The following is an 18,779-nucleotide window of genomic DNA, read 5'->3' as shown; positions in this document are numbered from 1 at the left end:
AGTGAGGAAGGTTTATTACATGCTGACCTTTTTTTGTTTAGGAAGAAGGTAAGGGGGGATGATGTCTATAACATTACAAATGGTGTAGAGAATATAGACAAAAACATATTTTTATCCCTCTCTCCTAATACTAGAACCCAGGGCCATCCAATGAAGCTTAATCTTGGAATATTCAATATTCAATATTCAACTATGGAATTCACTCTCAAAAGAGGTACCGTAGTAATGACCACCCACTTGGCCATTACTTTTAAAAGAGTTTGACAAATTTGTGGAAGGTAAGGCTATCAGTGGCTACAAGTCATGATGGCCACATTGTATTTCCAATGCTGGAAGCAAAGGTAGGTCTGATCCAGCAGGGTTCATCAGATGTTCCAAAACTCTTTATGCAAAAAATAGATTTGATTTCCCCCCCCCCTCTGGGCAATTAAATGCAAGTGATAATGAACGTATTTTTGAACACGGAAGAGAAAGTGGCAGATTTGTTTCCAAACAAGATATGTTTCATAAATTTCCACAAAGCGTTGGCAGTCCTTTAACATGTTTTTGTCTGTGTCTTTGCAATTCCCCTTGGCAATCCCATTTGACAGCTCTATTTTATTTTTATAAATGTTTTATTGAAAGATCTTTGAGCAAAATATAGAATGCAGTGAGTTTGCATGGTGATTTAAAACCAATGCACATACATCTGTGATTGAGTGCTAGTTGGAATACTATTTGCCGTTTGAAAGCAAACCAACTTTCAGACGGCTTTAATATACTGTTAAAACTAAATATTGCATAATACCTGAGAAAATCAATGAGCAACATATTCTCACACATGGTTTGCATTTGCGCCTATGTTTTAGTCTCCAGCATTCCTACAGCTGCTCTAAAAGCTCACTGTCCTGTAGTATCTGTATGCAGAGTTCCTCTGATATTTAGCCACACATTTTTCTTGTCCTTTCTGTCTCCCTGGTTTGGCCTGAAATTACACTTTCCTTTGAACCCAATACTGTGGCTGTTCAACAAGTGATGCAAGGAGTTTGACTACACAGAGATTTGGGGCAGGACACAAAGCATGCCAAACCCAGATGATTCAGGCAAGCAAAGAGCAGGTTGATGTATGATGGTGTCCACGAAAATTTATCACTGGGCTCTGTAATACAGGCATTCATCACTGGTCTCAGCAACAAACTCTGGGATCACTGTCACTGATATTAACTCTGGACATGGGTGCTTTCACATGTCCTTTAACACTGCAGATGAATATAGAGACACGTTTGTATACTCACACTCCAATTATCACAAAAGTCACTGCTTCATATCCATCACACTCCCTCCAACAACATCTAGTGGGTATTGTCTGTTGTGGGCCAACCACACATAGGCAATAATGCATTTCAATGCATTGTTTTTATTGGTTATCAATTACAGTGTTGGCCACTAGATGACCCAACTCTACAATTCTGTGATTTTATGTGTCCTCCAGCTGTTTTGGACTGCAACCTCACCCACCTGCTTCAGCCAGCATGTCCAATGTATCTGGAGGAAAGCAGGCTGGGAAAGACTGGTATACAGATCGAATCCAGTCATTGGCCAGCCTATGTTCTGAGATAACATTGGTGGGAGTGGGAGGAATCTTGAGCCCAGCAGGGCACAAACTGATAGCATGCATCCATTCTGCATTCTGGGTGCATGGTAGATATGCCAGCCCCCAAACTGAGAAAGGCCATTGAAGCACTGTCCTAATATTCCTTATGGGGAGCACATCTCTTGGGAAGTCCCAATCGTAGCTAGTGACTTTAACAGATCTGGCCTCCAATGCCAGCAATGAACAACCTGTGTCAGAGATGCAAGAGAACAGGCAAGCAGTACTACTATGGGGAAAGTCAAACAACCTCACACTGAACACGCCAACTGCTGGTAAAATTATAGCATTGTCAGCTAGTGGCTAGTCAATGTCCATAGCAAAGAATGAATTCTTAAAATGAAGAAGGGTGGCCAGGAAAGTCAGTAAGAACAATGGCCGAAGTCACATGGGGGCCCAAATGGTGTCACTGGAAAGGAGTGCCTCCCACAAGATTCAGGCTGGTGCACCACCTATGACCATTCCTAGATGAAGATCTCTTTCAAGAGTAACCTGTTCTCTGGTAACCTCCCATTTGGTCTGTGTGTGCCTACCATGGAAGGATTTCATGTTGTCTATGTGGGGCTTTCCTTGAAGAGTTGGACAGTTGCAAGTAGCCCTGAATGCAGCTCCCTGGATGTTAACTGGCACAAAGTTTGGTACCATATCCACCTGCTTCGAAGGAACTGCACTGACTGTCTAGACATTTCTGAGTCAATGTGAGGTGCTAATGCAGACTTGGGACCCAAATACCCAAGGGAATATTTCTTCATATATGTACCTGCCTGCAAATTAAGATAAATCAACCAATCACTCATTTTATTTCTATGCCGCCTTTCCAAAGTTAAAACCATGCTCAAGGTGGTTTACGACATATTAAAAGATGCCTAACTACAACCATAACAAAATTAGTCCTTTCATCTGATGCCAACGTCATCAACATCTTTAAGTGGTGACTAAAGATGGACCTCTTTGCTGCGCCTGAACTATCATGCCAGTTGCTATTTATTTTTATTTATTTCTTAATTGAATTTATATACTGCCCTAGGTCTCAGGGTGGTTCACAGAACAAAATCAAAATAAAAAACCACAAAATATATAATCAAAATAAAAACCCAATCATGCTCCCTTGCTATTTTTTATCACTTACTGTTCAATGACATTTATTACCTTGAACAGACAGAAGAGAAGCAGAACACTCATATTTCATCTCCTCCTCGCCATCACTTTCAATGCAGTCCTCAATACTGCCTACACAAAAGTAATTATCATGGAGTTCAATGGGACTTACACAGAAGTCTGTATTAGATCACAACCTTAGAAATTTAAGTGCTGGGGGAGGGAACTGAAATAGCTATACAGTCATACCTCATGCTACGTTTGCTTCATGATACTTTTTTCAGGTTGCATCCCGCAGTGACCCTGAAGGGTTACTTCCGGGTTTCACCGCTTGCACATGTGCACAAGCACCAGATTGTGCCGCACACCTGCGCAGATACGGCACTTCAGGTTGCAAGCTTTTCATGTTGTGAACGGGCCTCTGGAATGGATCCTGTTCACAACCACAGGTACCACTGTATGTGTATGCTGTATCCATGCATGTGTATGTACGCTAACAACATTTGTTTAAAACATCTCCATTTCACTAGTGTTTTTACCCAGAAAATAGAGACCCTCCTTTGTTACAGCATGCCATTTGCATCCTATGAACATTCTTTGCTAAAATTTATGTACAAAGTTTACTTGCCCCACCTGCTTCTTGCTTATGGAAGTATTGAACACATGCACACACAAACACACAGTCAGAGGCCAATTTCATCCACACAAAAATATCCTGAGTGCCCTGCTTTCAACTTAGCCACAGAAGGATTACGGATTTGTGAAATGAAAGGATAAGCTTTCAGAAGTTTATCCCTTTCTCAACCCTCTTCTGCTGCTATTTGTGCTTAAAATATATACTTCACTGCTTTGTGTGTGTATAATTGTGTGTAGGAAAGGAAGTAAGCACTTTTTATTAGTTGCTATAGCTCCCATTTGTGTGTAGAACCAGACTGAGCAGAAGTGAAAGAGAGGCTGGCTTGGCTGAAAATGTAGGGCAAAGACTTATTAACAACTTACCTGGTGCAATTCTATGAAGCCCAAGTGATAAGGCACTTGGGAAGGAATTTATTGGCTCTGGTGCACAGAAATCTATTTTGCAAATGCAATCGGTCAATAGGATTTTCAGCACTTCCAAAATAAATGGACAAAAAGAATACTGACTGAATATCTGATGTCAGTCCCAGACAGTGGCACCTCATTTCCCATTGAAATCCTAGCCAGCACCACCGTTCTTTGGTCAAAGTGTGCTGCATAAGCTAACACTGATAATTGAATAACTCGACCTTAATGACTTCTGAAAGCATCTTTGAAGTGGATTTCACATAAATTGCATGTTATGAACCCGCACGTTCCTTTTTGATTTGTACGCCGCCACCTCTGCACTTAATATAATAGCTGTATGCAGGCTCTTCAAATCAATACCATCTCTTGAGACACCCATAGTAGCCACATGAAAGGGAAAGTGCCACATGAAAGCGTTGGCTCCATGAAATCCTATCTGATACAAGTTAATTACTTCTTCAGATTAATTTATCAATGAATCACACTATCCTCTACCTCTTTGAAAGCAAGGAAGCCTATAATGCTAAACTTCCACAGCCAAATGGGGAAAATGGGGCGGGGGGGAGAGATGCCCTGTATTGGACATCAAAGAAAACGAGTGATGAAAATACATATACCTTATCCCATATTAAGAACTGAGACTCCTCAATAACAATCAATCCAACAGCAGCAAGACAATTCCAGTCAGTCAAAGCAAGTTTCACTTGGTTCTTGGCAGCCTTCAGTGCATTAAATTTATCAGCAAGAGCGATTATCAACAAAGCATTAGCTTAAAGCAAATTAATCAGCTTTCAATTCAGCTTATGTTACTTGGAAGCTTGGTGTTCAGGGGGGACTCTGCTAAGCTTCTATAGTTTTCATAAGACTATGCTTAACACACAAAATGTAATATGTGCATCCTTGATAGAGTTTGGAACAGATTCTTCATAGCATTGTCATTTGCATTTTTAAAAAAACCAGGAAAGAATACAAATGTGCAAATTATACACAAAATAAGCTGATGTTGCTTAGTCCATTTGCATCTTTGTGCATTGTCTTTTCACATTACCCTTTAAATGGGAAAAATCAAGCATTGGGGAGATCAATAAGTCCTGGGAGTTATTTACACAACAATTAATATGCACATCACACTAATACGGAGTTGGCAGCTAGCCTTTCAGTAGATTTTGATGCTTAGAAGATTGTGGGCACAAACATTAAAAATAAAACAAACAAAAAAACCACAAACTCTACCTGGCTTAAGTCCAGCAACAGAGGCTACATCTCTTTTTTGGTACAGCATCATAGTAACCATAACCATGCTGATATAGGCTACAACCTAACATGCAGCCTGCTCCAAAAGTCTTCAAAGCGAGCAGCTGCATACTGAAATAATAATAATAATAATAATAATAATAATAATAATAATAATAATAATAATAATTATTATTATTATTATTATTATTATTATTATTATTATTATTATTATTATTATTATTTACTTGTACCCTGCCCATCTGGCTGGGTCTCCCCAGCCACTCTGGGTGGCTTCCAACAAAGATTAAAAATGCATTAAAATGTCACACATTAAAAACTTCCCTTAAGAGGGCTGCCTTCAGATGTCTTCTAAATGTCAGGTAGTTGCTTATCTCTTTGACATCTGATGGGAGGGCATTCCACGGGCGGGCGCCACTACCAGGAATGCCCTCTGCCTGGTTCCCTGTAGCTTTGCTTCTCGCAGTGAGGGAACCAACAAAAGGCCCTCTGATAATAGCAGAGGATGACCAGATTCATTTGGGTCACCCACAACCACCCCAATCAGCTGCAGTCATTACATGCATATAGTGTGCTTTTGCATTGTGTGAGTCTCATTGGAAAAGCATTTTAAGAAGTCAGCGCATTCAAGTTGCAGCCTGGATCATAACCCGTTTTGAAGAGTCACAGTGCAAGTTCATCTATTACAATAGCTGGTGAGTGATCACAGATTATTTGCTGCCTCTTTTCCACCTAGGCATGGCAGTCCATCTGGGAAAGAATAAGAATCGGTGATCCGTATAACAGAATGTTGTGTTTGCTGTGAGAAGATTCTTCCTGCAATGCTTCAGAGAACTGTAAGCTGGGGGGGGGGGGATTAAGGCGACAGAACATATATGGTTCCTGCCTGGTTGAGACATCCAAACCTAGCTAAATGGAAACCTGAGATCTGGTCTGAGCAATGTATGTGCCCATTCATTGAGCTTTGGCTGCATGCACGAAGCCATCAGGTTACAAAGGCCAGATTGAAGCATTTTCCCACCTTATTCATTCATTTTTTGATTGAGTATGGCAATGTTGACATAGTAAGCAATACACTGATTAGGAATTTTGATAACACATCAAAACTGGCAACAGCGGATTTGACAGTCAATTAGCATTAATGCTGAACCACAGCAATAATTAAGTTTTAAACTGCGTTGTTGATCTGTACAATGAAACACACTTATTCACTCTAGCAATAGCTGTGTCACTTGCCAGTTATGACATGTATTTTTTTAAAAAGATGCACACAAACTACTTTTTTTTGGGGGGGGGAACTCATTCTACTTTGAAAAACAAAATCTCTTACCTAAATATGATTAGAGATAGTTATCTTCCTAACCCCATAGGACAAGCATTTGTTTGTATTGAATGGTCCTTTTAAAAACTCTATGCACTCGAGACTGAACAATCTAGTTCAATCGATTAATAGTGTTTTTATTTGGTTTTAAGCAAACAGTATTATTTTTTTTACATGAGAATGATCTCAAGAGCACATCTAATAAGCCTGTAAAAGTTTGAGTATTTGGTATCTGTTCTCAAAGTAGAAAGAGAAAAGGAGGCAGATGGAGGGAATCCCCCACAGCAGAGATTTAAAGACAGAACAGGGCTTAAAAAGAAAGTGATGAACAGGTTGGTGCTCGCAATGATTGTTAAGACTGAAGCTGAAGCTGGAAGCTACACTAAGGAAATAAGAATGAAAAATTCTGTTAGATGCCACCTCCAACTGTCCCGTTTGATATCCACACTGAAGACTTTCTGCTCTACTTCTGCTGTGCTCAATGCAAAATGAGAGCAAAAGCCCTTATTCATCAGTGTTAAGAAATCCTTCCTTTCATCCCCCCTTTTTGAAGAATGATCCAAGAGGCCGCATTACATTACTGCCCTTTCTGCCCTACAAGTCAAAGGATGCCAGGGACTGGCAGGGCTCTGTGGAATGGGCAGAAGAGGTAGCTGGGCCAGAGTGATCCAGGGGATAGTGATTGATGGGGTTTTGTGCCTCCCGTGAGCAGGAGTCAGAGCTGGAGGATGATGGGGGTTGAAGGGCATGAGATGCCAGGAGCTGATGGAGAGACAGTGCCTGAAAGGAGGGGGGTGGAATTCCCTCTGCTCCTTCCCTCGCTGTCCCCTGGGACCAGGAGGGGCCTGAAGAGGCAGGCAAAGTGACAACTTCTGCGTCAAAAGAGTCACAGGTTGCATGCGCTTATGTCGTCAGGTGAGGGTTTTTAGGGTGGTGGCATGGCTACCGCTTGCTCCAACAGTTCAGCTCACAGCATAAGACCAGGGAGGGTAGCAGCTGCCTAGCTACCAGAAGCATGTGGGTCTGTGCACCTCTAGCACTACTACTGTAAGTTTGTGCTTTGTCAATAAAGAATTAAACTGCCAGCCATTTGTCCTCCTTGGGCTGCGTGTGTACTCAGGACATAGCATGGGCTAGAAAAGAGGGGAAGTCATTCATGCTATTAACAGGAAGCATACCGTATTTACGCGAATCTAATGCGTCATCAAATCTAATGCGCACCTCAATTTTCAAAACCTTGAAACCAAAAAAGTATTTGCTGGTGAATGTAAATGCACCATCAAATCTAATTTTGCAAATCTAATTTGTGCACATTGTTGTTGTTGTTTAGTCGTTTAGTCATGTCTGACTCTTCGTGACCCCATGGACCAGAGCACGCCAGGCACTTCTGTCTTCCACTGCCTCCCGCAGTTTGATCAAACTCATGCTGGTAGCTTCGAGAACACTATCCAACCATCTCGTCCTCTGTTGTCCCCTTCTCCTTGTGCCCTCCATCTTTCCCGACATCAGGGTCTTTTCCAGGGAGTCTTCTCTTCTCATGAGGGGGCCAAAGTATTGGAGCCTCAGCTTCACGATCTGTCCTTCCAGTGAGCACTCAGGGCTGATTTCCTTAAGAATGGAGAGGTTTGATCTTCTTGCAGTCTATGGGACTCTCAAGAGTCTCCTCCAGCACCATAATTCAGAAGCATCAATTCTTCGGCGATCAGCCTTCTTTATGGTCCAGCTCTCACTTCCATACATCACTACTGGGAAAATGTGCACATTACTTTTGTGTAAATACGGTCATTTACTTGGCGGAACATATTTGTCTGTAGAAGGCCCCAGGTTGCTTCTCCAGGTCCTAGCATCTGAAGTTGTTTTTTTGTTGTTGTTTTTGTTTTAAAGGATGGGGCAAGTGATGCGGAAGACTTCTTCCCAAGACTGTGGAGAGCCCCTGCTGTCAGTCAGAGTAGATAATACTGCTGTGGAGAATCATTGGCCCTCCAGATGTTGCTGAACAACACCTAGAAACTATGGACCATGGCCAGGGATGATGGGAGTTGTAGTACAACAACATCTGGAGGGTCAAAGGATCCCCACAGCTGGTCTAGGTGGGAAAACAGCCTGACCTTCTGTAAGGCAGCTTCTGATGTTGATCATAGGAATAATAATTCTTCTCTCCTTCCAGTCAGCGCTGGAACACAATGCAGGTGGACTTCCTGAGTTGTGCTTTGAGTTACCACACCACAGTGCAGAAACAGCTGCCAGATTGTCTAGGATATGATGGAGCACTTGGTGATGTGTGTTTTAGCAAGACGCACATCAAGATTTAGGTAAGAATTGTCAACATTCATTTTGTTTTGTTCCCAGAAAGATGAAGAATTTGATGAGCTATTGTTCTTCAGTAAGTCTCTCTCTCTCTCTCTCTCTCTCTCTCTCTCTCTCTCTCTCTCTCTCTCTCCAGCTTTTGAGACAAAAACAACCACAAAAACTACCTAGTTTCCTCAGGACCTGTGCTAGTTAGAATGGAAGAGAATGACGGCTGATTTGCTTAAAGCCTCCCTAGTAATTTTCACTTAAGAGGAAAAAAGACACCCAGGAAAAGTGCAGTTAATTGCACCCCTGAGTGGGATAATTGGGAAAATTTGTGCTGCTTACGATTTTGTGTGCCAGTTCAACGGTCTTAAAAGTGTGTATAACATTCCTTAGACAGAACTAGGTAATAGGGAAGAGTAAAACATAGGTTCCTTATGCAATTGCAAAATACGTTTGTGGGCAAAATTGGTTTTAAAAAATACCCCCCCACACACACAGTAAAACATTTATTTTTTTATTGTGTATTATCATATTGAAAGACATTAATATTTTACATACCAGTGTGTTACTGCATGTAGATTCATCTCCATATCAGTGGCAAAGGGGCACAGAAGCAGACAACAAGTCAACCACTCATTACCACTCAAAAAATCACAGTTGAATGATGGAGTTTTAATCAAGCACTCTATGTAAGCAACCAATAGCCTGTGCATAAGGGTTCTCCAATTTTGGCGATCATGGAATCGTAGACATTAGGCAGGCTAATAAGCCTTTCAGCCCAGTCTGCTGACCCGAAGTTACTGTTATGTGCCAAACCAGCTCTCAAAATGAGCTACCATAACATTAATGGAGACTCTCCTACATGTCCGCATACATATCCACTGCCATTTCCTTCACTGTTCCCAGTCTCTTGAGCCTCTCAATTTCTTGTCAGTTTCGCTGATTCCAATTTCCTTTGCCCTGGTCTCTCTGTGCCAGAGAGTCAATGCTCTCCAGGGAAATCAACAGTATCAGGGGAAAGATTTTCAATTTCATGGATGCCTCACCAAGTGTTGAGTTGGGAGTTTGTTTAAATAAAGTGTGTGTGTGTGTGTGTGTGTGCGCGCGCGCGCACGCACACACTATTTTGCATACATATTCTTTTGAGGAAAAAGAAAAACTAAGGTGGTGAAATTGTAATTTTAATTGGAGACTGCTCATCTGGTGCCTTCTATCTTTTTAGCACCAGGCTTAAACATTTTGTTGTTGTTGTTATGCTGTTTTAATAACGGTTTGCATTTTCGCTGGCCCTACTTTTTATTTGCTTTTAATATCCTTTTCTCATATGTTGCTGTTCTGCCATTATTATCATGCTTGAAGATTATAGTTTGTTGCCCTTAATGCTTTGGATTTGTTAGCTGTCCTAGGAGCCCCTTTGGGCTTATATTTCATATAAATTTATGAAACAAACAAACAAATGTACAATGAGAGGAGAGGAAAGGCTCAAAGGCACTTTAAGGCTGCAATCCCACACTTACATACCCTTATAATAAGCGCTACTGAACTTAGATGGATTTACTTCAGAGTAGGCATGTATATGATTGAGCTGTAAATGGCACATGCAAAGTCTTTCAAATATTTATATCTTTGTATAGAGTTTCTCTTCTCTCCAGAAAGCAAAAACAATGCAGTACAGAGTACTTTGTAATATTAGGTTTCTCTTGACAGTTTAAAATTCATTTGGATTTCAGAACATACAGAATTGCTTCAGAATTATATAGCTCACTTTCATCTGTTAAGTCTCCCACATGTGCCTTTCAATAGCTAACACCTTAAAGGCAGAATCATGGGTCATCTTTCATTTGGAGCAGTGCACACACGAGACAATGTTATACATTATGACACTTTTAACTTCAAAGCCTAGTCTTACTGGTTTTCTGAAAGATTTTCCTTGCAATTCTTCAACTATTCTCCACAGAGTACTTCTGGCTTTCTGGGCTGAGTTCAAATGACTTCATCATGGCTTGAGGGCTTTCAGACCCAATTATGGGATTATTCTGCAGTAAGTGGTTTAAGCTCCTAGAAAGGCTTCTGAAGATGGGATTTAAGTATTTTCAAAATCCCAGCCACAATCAGCATAATTAATAGGCTTTCTCCAATTTGACTTAAACAAATCATTCTTTGAGTTAGCATTTATCAATATCACTACCTAGGATATGGAAATTGTTGGGACCACCAAAAAAGCTTTGAAAGCAAAAAAAACAGCAAACTGATTTTAAAAATGTGTGAAATCTTTATCAAGGAGCCACCCTAGGTTGTACCTGGACACTAGAAGGGTGGGATAATCTTCAGTTTTTCCCGACTGACCCATCTAATCCAAAGCAAATCATATTATATCACAGCAGATTGACTGGAATTCTATCTGAACCTCTTTTCCCCTGGCTATATTCACTCATTTATTTTCAAACTTCACTATGACCACTTTTAATTTAAAAAAAGAACAAAACCTTCCAAAGGAGTATACAGAGATATAAAGCTTTTAAGACCAATAAAAAAATCACCAGATGGAATACAACAGGAGCAAAGCTAACTAGATACATCAAGAGCTGCTGGGAAAAGAGAGGATTTTAGCTCCCTTCATAAAGACAGTTAGTGAAGGGGCTATAGAAACTTCTCAGGAGAAGGCGTTCCAGAGTATTGTGATCAGATTGAGAAAGACTCTGCTTCTCATGATGTACCAACCTAGGAGTTCCTAAATGGCTTGTGACCAGGGGTGGTGCACTTGAGGCAAAACAGAAAGTGCAACCCCACTCTGCTTCGCCACTCACCCGTCCACCTGTACCACTGGCAGTGCCGCTGTGCCACCTGCCTCCAACCATACTGCTTCCTCACCATCCATTTACAATGGTACTGCCATACCACCTCTACCACTGGTTTTGGTGCTGATATGCAGTGGAGGCAGCGGGGTAGGTGGGGCACCTGTGGGGGGCAGTGCCTCAGTGGCTTCTGCCACCTGAGGAGGCTACTTCACCCTGCTTCATGGGTGGGCTGGGCCTGCTTGTGACATGGGTATTTGAAGCACTGCCTTTCTGTTGCATACCTTTGTCCATCAATTGTGGTCCTTATTCAAGCCCCTGCTTCAAGTCCACCACCAGGACTGCTGCAGTTGGTGGTGATATGTAACAGGGGCTTTTTGCATGTAGCGCCCTAGTAATAGAACTCACACCCAAGGTTTTTTGCTAATTAAACCATCTATAGCCTTTTAAACCAGGCATAGGCAAACTCCGGCCCTCCAGATGTTTTGGAACTACAACTCCCACCATCCCTAGCTAACAGGACCAGCGGTCAAGGATGATGGGAATTGTTGTCTCAAAACATTTGGAGGGCCGGAGTTTGCCTATGCCTGGTTTAAACTGTAATGGGGGGTTGTTGTTTTTGTTTGTTACTTATACTGTCAATCACCCTGTGATCTTCAGATGAAAGGTGGTATAGAAATTTAATAAATGGGGGGATTAAAAAGCTTAGGCTGGCTGCAAAAGCACAGATCACAAGAAGTAATAGTTCCACTCTATTCTGCACTGGTAAGACTGCATCAAATGATAATCTATGGCATTTAAAACTGGGGGGGGGAGTATTGTATTTGTTTCTTACTACGCTATTTTTTTGTGGTCAGGGATGGCAGGAACTATGCTCCAGACTATATGGAGGGCACCAGGCTCTGGGAAAGTCTGTTGTAATATGTAGTCAAGAAAATGTGCAACTGCAGTCCCATTATCATGTATATCACAAGCACTTTGAGCACTTGAACTTATCAGAAATCTTGCTGCCCAGCTACTCCAGTTGTTTTTCATCAGGATCCAGTCTTTGCTGGTTTTCCCAGGCTTCAGTTAGCTGGTTTTGGCCTCTGGTGTGTCACTTGATATGGACCAATGTACTGATGACTGCAGTTTTCTACCATCTATGATACTGTATCTCTCTCTCCCCACACCTAATCATGCTCTACTTTTAGCAGGCATGAACTCCTGAAAACAGCTCCACCAAGAATATATAAAATCTGACAGTGTTTTAACACTCAGTAACCCCCCCCCCCATTTTTACTCTTAATCTTTTAGCAGTTTCTTTTCCAGTGCTAATATATGGTCAACTGCACATGTGGATTCAGTAAACGGAGCAATATTTTTCATCTATTATTGTCTTCCTGGACACTCCCATATGAATGGCTGCATGAATTCACTACATACATGAAAGGGTGATTGCAGATATGGTTTTCTGAAGTTTCTCAAAACTGTACGTCATTTAGAAACAATGCAGCAATCAACAGCTCTTTGCTGTCCCCATGGAGTGCTGTTTTATTTCAGTCACTTGTACTTCCTTCTACTGTCACATTCCCCAGTGACACTGTACAATCTAAATGATGACATCACTGAAGGCAATTTTAAGTGTGAGGGCACTCCTCATAAGTTTAACTTGTCCTTGCCAATATTGTTATACATTCATACCTCAGAAGTCGAACGCCTTACGAGTCGAATGTTTTGGCTCCTGAACGCTGCAAACCCGGAAGTGAGTGTTCCAGTTTGCAAACATTCTTTTGAACCCAAATGTCTGATGTGGGTTCCAGTTGGCTGCAGGAGCTTCCTGCAGCCAATCGGAAGCTGTGCCTTGGCTTCCGAACGTTTTGGAAGTCAAACGGACTTCCGGAACGGATTCCGTTTGACTTCTGAGGTACTACTGCATAGACATAACCAATTGGCTTTACTTATTGTCCTTCCACTCAGAGTGGCTGGGGAAGCCCAGCCAGATGGGCGGGATATAAGTAATGTTGTTGTTTAGTCATTTAGTCATGTCTGACTCTTCGTGACCCCATGGACCAGAGCACGCCAGGCACTCCTGTCTTCCACTGCCTCCCACAGTTTGGTCAAAGATATAAGTAATATACCATTATTATTATTATTATTATTATTATTATTATTATTATTATTATTATTATTATTATTATTCCTAGGAACAGTGGTGTTTGTTCATTCATTTAATGACACTAAATAATCAGCCTGTCAAGGATACACATGGGCAAAACAGCTGGCAAGGAGAAGGACAAAGACAAAGGGCATGTGACTATGGCACCATGGGTGGGATGAAGCACAAACATTCACCCACTTTAATAGACTGACTTGAAAAAAATCAGAGGGTGGGGCTAAATATTCACAAACTCTGTTCCCATGTTTTAACTGAGGAAACCAGTGTAATGCTTAGAGTGTTGGACTATGACCTGAATCCCCCACTCAGCCATGAAGCTCACTATGTGACCTCGGGCCGGTCACTGTCTGTCAGACTAACCTGTTGTGAAGATAAAATGGGGGGGGGGGAGAGAACCATGTATGCCACTTTGAGCTCCATGGAGGAACATAGTATATAAATGCAATAAATAAATTAAGTATTAGCCAACATTGCATCTAACTTTACAATCACTGCATCCCTGCATCAATCACTGCATGGGAGCCACTGACCTCTGCTAACCAACCAACCAACCAACCAAATGAATGAATGAATGAATGAATGAATGAATGTCTGCCTGCCTGCCTGCCTGCCTGCCTGCCTGCTAAAGAAGCAGAAATGGTTTTAGGAACCAAAGCTGTTATTACTGTCAAGGTTCATTGACTGCAAATAATTGTCCTTCTGTCCTCAGTCCTCCTTCTCAGGTTTTAAGCAGCTACTTTCCCACAATTTCTCTTCTAATATGAAGCTATAAATACAAACAAAGCAAGAAAAGCTTACAGCAAATTGCATCTACTTTAATGTGCTTAGGTAACCCCCAATTTAGTCTAGAAGAGCCTAACATGATTTTAATTATTGCTTGAGTTCTTATATCCATACTTCCAGCCCATTTTGAATAAATAAATAAATAAATGATTTAGAACAGATGGCAATGTTATTTAATGTATATCTTAAATAATTCTTCCTCTCCTCTCCACCCCTGCCAGCAAAATGTTCCATGGAAGTGATATAATTTTAATGAGGTGTTTGGCACTTTCATTTATCAGTTTGTAGGAAAGCTTCTTGTATTAAAATAAACCATTACAATATCCAGACTGACCTTATTAAAAACACTGAATCTAATTTTAACCTAAATGAAAACAGCTCCTCCTAAGGCTTCCTTTAAAGAACAAGAAAGGCATTTGTTGACTAACTAAATTTGCAATCCTTTCTGCAAAGAGGGAAATAAAATGCTAATTGGTCAAAAGTGATATACACTTGGAGCTTGGAGGCAGATTAGCGACCTTCTTGCATTTAGCTACTTGAGATAACAGGAACTGATAACTCTAAGAATCAAAGGAGAAAGTCTACAAGGCTACCTTAAATGCAATTAACTTAGCCCTGGCTTTCTTGACATTTGTCCATATGTCACACATTTAAAAAATATATTTCCTATAGGGAGTATAATTCTTATTTGAAAGTCTTTATTTTTTATTTTTGTAAAATATTGCAATGGATGCACTGATCCTACACATGTTATCTGCCTCCAAGCATTTTATTTCCCTCTTTGCAGAAAGGACTGTGCAAGGAAAGCCCACTAATGTCCCATCAAATGTCAAGGCACTCAGAGCACCTGCAGGACCTTGGAGAGCTCCCAGTTTCCTACCAGAAGCTTTATGAGTACCAGTGCTGGCTGGTTAAAGGGTCTTCAACTTCTTTTGCAGACCCTTTGTGGAGCCACGGAGACTAGGGAACTGTAGATTACTCCTTCTCTGAATTAGAGGAGGTTGGTAAGAATGTGTTCTTTGGACAAGAGGCTCCGGAAGATGATTCTGGCAGTTCTTCCTTCAAGAACAGAGCTGAAGTCTTACTATCACCTGAGTCATTTAGAGTATGGTTTCTGGGCTGCAGGTCATGACAGTGTCTTGTTTAACTACACAAGTAGTCCATAAGACAACCACATAGTTACTGATGTTCATTTTATTTTTTGTTTTTGTTTTTAAAAATATACAGGTTACCAGAATATACAAGTTGCCCAACTTTACCCTAACACATCAGCATGCAGCAGAATGGAAACGAGAGAGAAATCTTAATTGTGACTTTAATATTGATGTGTGAAGTAATAAGGAGTGTCCTTAATCATGTGCAGAGTGTCTTTCCTCCACTCCCACATAATTATAGTTTAATAAAATGATCTACTTCACCACGTTTCCCAAACTATGTACATGGTTGCAGGTGCTCAGTGGATTGCCAGACTTATGTTGCTGTTGATTTTACTAATGGATCAGTAATGTGGTTGTGCAGAAGTTGTAAAGCATGATATCTGAGAGGACTGGGGGAGAAATATCCACTGTGTACTCTTCTCAATCTGCTGGCTGCACCACTGAGACTGTACTATAGATGGAACTGGGTGGCCATGAAATTCTTAGTTTCAGGACTGAATCACTGTTGTCTACAATTGTAGAGTGGCATAGCAGCAATTTCAATTATATTCTGAACTATGTGCTTTGAATCACATGTTTGAATTACAGTTATGTGACAGTGTTTTGGAGGGCACATTCTGAATGAGAAGCCACAGCTATTTTAGAAGGGTTAATTTATGTCACCTCTTATTGCTCTCTTTTATATGCCCACACACATCTGTGTTGCAGCCAGTATTGACATAAGAATTGACAGAATGTTTCTAGTTATCTGATTTGGGAATGGTTTCCTTTTTTAAAAAAAAAAAAATCTTTATTAAGTTTTCAAAAGGTTACAAATAACAGAACAGATAAGAAAAAATAGAAAAGAATAAAGTAAGAAAACCAAAAAAGAAAGAAACACAAAAGACAAAAAAGAAAATTTCCACCTTTTAACAACTCATTTTCAGTAACTTCTTTTCAGGACTTCCCCACGTCTCCCCTTATTGTATTCCAACTCAAGATGTTTATTCAAACAAGTTTTTTCCCTTAATGTCCTAGACATAGTTTATTAAAATCACTTAACCTTACTTTAATTAAAATAATTATTGTGATAGTTTTTAGTTTTAATTCGTTGTTATACCTTACCAGTTTTTTTAATATATATACCTTAACCCTATATAAAGAGAAAAAGCAGAAATGTAAAAATAAGATTGAAAAAGATACCTTTCCTAAGGTTGCCATTATTTCCCCTCCACGGATTCCCCGTTCTTATAAAAATAAAAAGTCTGTAGTTTTTATACTGCAAAGACAAAAAGCAAACCCCCTTTGGACTTCTAGATCCCACCCTTCTCTCCCCGGTTTCAATCCCTAACCAAAGTTCAATTAGTCCATCTTTCTAGCCTGGTGATCTTACGTCCGAGGCACGCAAATCTCTCTCAATCCCTTTCAGCCGGTTTCTTCGAAAGTCTCTCATACTAAACACCCAGGATCGAAGAAGTATTTTCCCAATGCTGACCATGGTACTTCCAGCGAGGCCTACTTGTTTAAAAATGATGCTCCAACTCTGTTTCTTAAGTCTGTATGTCCCAAATAGTCCAACTTTCACCTTGTTCAGTTTAAGCTTCTTCTTGGTAGGTCTCCAGCTCTCTTTTTTCTTCTGTGACGTTTCAGCCATCCCTTCTTTCAGCTCCTCCTGCTTGGCAGATGTCTTTTCCTCCTCAATCTTTGATTCTTTTTCTTGTCCAGCTGCCTGTGTTTCAAACATCGAGCCCCTTTCCAACTCAATGGGTATATTTTCAGATAACTTCGGGTTTGAAGGGCTCGTAGACAAAACATGGCCTTTCTCATTCATCTCTTGCAACTTTCTCACGAGAAAGATCAGATTTTTCAGGCCAGCACGTATTTCCTGTATTCCTTGTTTTAACTCCATTCTTGTAATGTCCAAGAATCCCCTCTAGAGGGATTCTGGTTACTTAGTGTTATTTTCCCTTCCGATCCAAAAGTCCGATTTATTTGTATCAATCTTTCTTAGTTTTTAATATTTTGTAGCAATATAACCGGTTAGAGTTTCAGCTTTCAGTTTTTCCCGCTTTGACAGCTAGTTTGACAGCTGTCAAAAGTTCCTATAAATCCTCAGCAGGCTCTTTACGCGGATTACTCCCGGGCTTGAGAAAAGTGGTACTTAATCCAAATAAAGTAAACTCTAGTCCTCCAGCACAATATCTTAGTCCTTTAAATCCGTGGAATTTATATCCTTATCCAATCACGACAATTCTTCCCGCAACCTTAGTTGACAGGTCCTTGCTTTGAACTGTTTACAATAGGGGGAGACGGACTTCCTTTTTTTCTTTTTTCACCTCCCCCGCTCGTGCCAAATCCAAATTTGTAATCCAATTTTCAAATTTCTCACGGGTTGTTCTTGCTTTTAAGTCCAAATTTGATAGGAAGAAGTCAGCGCTATCCGACGAATGGCATGCGGCTTCGCTCGGCAGGGGAAGCGGAGGACTCACAGCACCACGCCGCTCCCCGGCACCCGTTCCGTAGCCTTTAAAAACGCTTCTTCACGAGTCGGGAGGACGCTTACGGTGCCCGCCGAGTCACCATGTCCATGGTCTCCGTGCCCGTGGTTTTTAAGGGTCCCCGTGTCGCCGGCACGGCAAGACCCAGCCCCCTGCTAAGCCGATTCCCTCCGGAGCTCGGAGGGAATCCGCCATTAGCCGGTCGCGCCAACCCGGAAGTGATTTGGGAATGGTTTCCAATCTAGTTTTAACTTATGCTTAGATCAACATTCCAGTTTTTTCTATAGAAGACAAACAGTCCCATATCTGACAATATTTGTGCATAAACAAATGGAAGAGCAGATCACTTGCATTAAGTATCTTCTACTTGCTTTCTTGCATGAAATCCCAGAGCAACAAGTGTCACTATTTTGGACTGCGCTGGGGTGTGTGGGGGGGGCGTGTTGGAGAGACAAGGCAGCTACTAATGTCCTACTGCTTATTTGAAAATATACCAACATCATTCATGTTTTCACATACGATTCCTCCTATACAATACTGCAAAAAATAACTACTTTTTATTGTTAGCATAAAACATAAAAAGTACATTCTGTAAGAAAATCCCAAGGCTATCCTTTCCCTCAGATGTCCCTCAAGTTGCTAAAAAGAATATTGCCTTCCCATGGCTAAACCTGCTGATCTTGAGAAACATGGCAATAAATGGGTAATGTCTTTCAATGGAATTGCAGGTCTCAGAAAAAGTTAACATGGAACAAGAAGACCTCAGA

At 40.9% G+C, this 18,779-nt stretch overlaps 1 protein-coding gene and 1 long non-coding RNA gene across 18 annotated transcripts in view; one reads left to right on the top strand and one right to left on the bottom strand.

Moving 5' to 3' along the window:
- PTPRT (protein tyrosine phosphatase receptor type T) overlaps nucleotides 1-18,779 on the bottom strand; it is a 614,745-nt gene that overhangs the window by 318,351 nt on the left and 277,615 nt on the right. The gene's annotated exons all lie outside the window — the stretch shown is intronic.
- LOC308588464 lies at nucleotides 5,781-9,027 on the top strand. Its single transcript, XR_014008793.1, has 3 exons — nucleotides 5,781-5,862; nucleotides 8,515-8,659; nucleotides 8,791-9,027. It is a non-coding gene; the product is annotated as an uncharacterized lncRNA (long non-coding RNA).

The sequence above is a fragment of the Podarcis bocagei genome, assembly GCF_964188305.1.
Source record: "Podarcis bocagei genome assembly, chromosome: 5".
NCBI lineage: Eukaryota > Metazoa > Chordata > Lepidosauria > Squamata > Lacertidae > Podarcis > Podarcis bocagei.
Note: the sequence above shows the minus strand (reverse complement) of the source record. Positions and strands in the feature narration are given on the sequence as shown.